The sequence below is a fragment of the Colius striatus genome, chromosome 4 (assembly GCF_028858725.1).
Source record: "Colius striatus isolate bColStr4 chromosome 4, bColStr4.1.hap1, whole genome shotgun sequence".
Lineage (NCBI taxonomy): Eukaryota > Metazoa > Chordata > Aves > Coliiformes > Coliidae > Colius > Colius striatus.
Genome location: NC_084762.1, coordinates 1,388,814 through 1,392,842, shown reverse-complemented (window position 1 = coordinate 1,392,842; position 4,029 = coordinate 1,388,814).

Sequence of the window (4,029 nt, the reverse complement as noted above, 5' to 3'; positions counted from 1 at the left end):
ATGTGGCATGCCATAAATTGTACAGATGCTAAATTTGGTTCCGAGTCTTTTCTGATGAAATTGTCGCCTTTTTTGAAGTGAAAAGAAAGAGCCTGTGTGTGCACTTGCTGTTCAGTGATTGGCAGCCAGGCACTTTGGCCTGGGAAGGTAAGAGCTCTGCTCTACAGTTATGAGACTGCTTCTGCTCAAGCTGAACTCATGAAAAATGTTATGGAGTTAACTATTGGTGAAAGAATACATCTGGAGAAATATCATAGGTAAACACACGGTTCTTCACCAGAAACTTAGGAGATAGGAAGAGGAAAAACCAATGCCAAAATATCTTGTGGCATAAGCGGGGCTGAGGCCACTCAGCCTTGCTGGCCCAGGTGTGCTTGTGCCAAGCGCTTCCTTCGCCTGTGCCCGTCTCGTTCCCTGCCTTCACACACCAGCTCCCACATCCCCTAGAGCCTCTGCTCTGGCTGTCTTCACCCCTGCAAAAAGCAGGTGGCACAGGAGCTAGAAAAGCCCCGGTTCATCAGCCCTGTCACCAGTTTGTTTGCAGTGTGGAGTGTTTGTTACCCAACAGCTGAGCCCAGCAAAGCTAAAAGTGTTGCTTTGTTGCTTTCACGTGGGGATGAGTTTTCTGGAGAGGAACAAGGAGGCTGTGAGGTTGTAAACTGGGGTGCTGGTTTACCTTCAGTGGAGCACTTGATGCAGTGTGGAGGCTGGCTGATGCAGCAAGCAATGTAACTCTGGTTTCTAATGAACAAGCCTGAAGCTGTTGCAAAGCAAGGAAAGTGTTTTTACTGCTTTGCCTTGTTCAAGATTTTGACAGTCACCCATCTCTAATATGGTTAAATAACACAGAAGCAATTGAACATCACAACGTTATAATGTTAAAGCAATTATTTCGTCCATATCTCATCTCATTAGCAGGATAAACTGCATAAAGGTGCCCAGGACTAATTTTAACAGTTTGGCAATGAGAATCAGCAGTGTGGAATTAAGGTATTGGTTCAGTGAGATGGAGAGAGGAAAGGTGAGCACTTAGAAGCTGGGTATCAGTTGTTTGCTTCTGCCTTTCTTTGTGTTGGGAAGACTTGGTTTCCCACTGGAAACAATTCCATAAGGTAACCATATGTTTCTGTTTATTTGTAAGTACAGAGGATATAAACACATTAAAATAAATAAACAAATCTGTATTGGTCATGTTTAAGTTGTAGGAAGATGATACTGACCAGAAACATTGACACCCTGCTCTTCAGCTTACTGAAAGGAATGCAGAGCTCTGCTAAGGCTGGTGGGGTTGGGATGGATTATCAACATGTGAAACGTATTTGCCATTTAGAATATTCCTATGTAGAATCTTCAACTTGATCAGTCAAATTCTTGGCTGCTCAGGCTGTTACGAGAAAGAAAACATATGATTGAGACTGATTGATTGCCTTTTGCTATGCCCAGAGATCCTAACAGGTGAGTTAATCATCAGAAAAGTATGAATGGCTGTGCTACCACAGATGTGATGAATGGGCTGATCAAATGGACACCAGCTAAAGAAGCAGCCATGCTCACCTCAGAGATGACCTCTTTTTGAGGAGTCTCATAACATTTACAGTAATAAGAGTGACTGCCTGAGTTTTGTCTGGATTTCCCCATTTGTTTTACTGGCAGTCCATCAAAGAATGATTTGATTTACTTGTCAACAAAGAGGCTTCTGCTGTCTTTATTTTTCTTCATGCCTCTCTGATGCAGTCCACAGTTGATTCAGGTTCCCTGCTGTTCTTCCAAAGGTGTTCTCAAAGTGATTTCGCTGTAAGTAATCCATGGTTTTGAGAAAAGTAGCTTATTTTTAGGTGTTGCTATCATTCCACTAAGCATAGCATTAAGAAAATCTTATGCAAATAAGATTAAATTGAAGCTCTGTGATTGTTTCTGCAGATTAGAACAACCTATTTGGCTTTTAAGGTATGCCTGGCTACACAGCAAATCCACGATTCTAACGTTGTTCCGTATGAAAGGGAAAGTCTATAAAGCATCCACCTGGCTACTCTGTGGCAAAGAAGGCTTTTTGATACTTTGTTTGCTTTTCCTGCCATTGCTGATAGTGCATTATGTATCTGTAGGCTTCTGTGGTGTTAGTTAAGAGAAGCTGAGAGCCACTTTCAACTTCTTACTCACTGAAAAACACGGTGAAGCTTCTCCAAATAGAGTTCACGAACCTCATTTTAATGTATATTTCTGCCTCCATATGCCAGATCTAGTGCAGCTAGGCTGTCAACACTAATTGGCCACAGTTAAAAATGAGTTGTCTGAGCCATGTTAAACAATTTGCAAGCTGATCCCTAATATAACTCTGAGCAGCTGCATATAGGGCCTGATTGAGCCTCATCACAAGTCTGAAATGTTTTTACACTGAGATTGGAGCTGATGTTCACAGCGAGTGATATTTAAAAGCAGCTACTCAAGTCCTGGCCCAAGTCTGCACAGTCTCTTCATAACTACTTTGTTTTGTTTCACCAAGATGCCTTGGTGCTTGTATTTGCACGTAAGTGTGGTGTGCTGTATTGCGTGGCTGTCTGTTAAATGCTGTGGAGAATCTTTGCAAGTGCTTAGATGATGCTGGTCCGACAGCAGCCTGGGAGGGAGTTGTGGGATTATAAAAGTGCGAGTCCATTTTGGTGACAAAGGCCAGGTTCTTTCTAAACGTAGCACTGAGTGACAGTTTGCACCATTACTCTGTAATCAGCTGCTCTTGATCAGTTATCAGAAGGTGGCTTATCTTTAACCTGTGTATAATTGCATTTGCTCACTTCTGAGACATCTTTGGGAGGAAATGTCTCCTCTTTGCTGGGGTAGTCTTCATTCTCATCAGGTGTCAGCTTCTGTGAGCACCAGGTGTAGGCACTCAGCTCTGCCTCTGTGTGATAGTCCTGCAGCTGCCAGTGTTCTAGTCACAGCATCACTAAGAATATTTCCATTCCCTGTTCAGCTTGAACAGAGATTATGAAAAGCTGCAGAACTAAAGCCCGTAGTGAGGTAAAAACCTCCCTGCTGCAGTGCAGTCACAAATGAGTTATTACCTGCATGGTCGTGCTGCTGTAACACTTCATGTCTCCAGTTCAGGTATTAAGTTTGGATTTCCAGAGACCATCACTGTTACTGTATTGTTACAGCTTTTGTGGCTGAGCTTGCACTTCTCTCTGCCAGGGGTCACAATCTGTGACACTGCCTGTAGCAAATACGACGGTACCGCTTCCTCCGAGATGAGTGCAGACAGCTGCCCATCTCAGATATTTTAGTGCTCCAGCATCAAACTTGCTTCATCACAGAGGTATTGAGGACTGCATATAGCTGGCATACCACAACACACAGATCATCTCAGAACCTGCATAGTGTTCATCACCTTAATATTGAGCTGCCTGGGGAAACTGATGACTCCCCAGCTGCTGGGCTGAACTCTTCCTGGTTTGAACTGGGCTTTTTCTGGTTTTTCCTTAACTTGACTATTCCATGCCTGATTCTGGCTGTAGAGTGGGCAGTCTGTGCAGGACACTTCCACATACACAGTGCTCCTACTACTTTGCTACTTAACTTAAAAGCTGTGTGCTTGACTGTGCAGGGTCTGTTTGCAGTCCCAGTTCAGCAGAAACTCCTTCAGAACTGGCCTGTCTTCATGGTCATCTTTAAGTTTCTAGTAAAGCCAGTTCAGAAATAGTTTTCTCCAGTGCTCATGATTGAGATGGCTTTGTTTGCTTGAGGATATTAATAAATGTCTGTTGGCTCTCATACAATAGTGAGACCAAACTGATCACACTGAAGAGAGAAGTTCATTGACAACCAAGCAATGCTCCGTGAAGTCAGGTGATGTCTGGCAATGCTGGTTCTAAACTTAGCTTAAAATTAGTAAGTTATACCAGATCCAAGCTGGCTCTGCTTATAGCTAGCTTGGATCAGGGTGTGTTTCCTAGCTTGTTCATAGTATGTTTGACAAGACAGTGTATCTGTGTCTCTGTAGCAGTGGTTTTGATCTAGTAAGCCCTCCTGTAT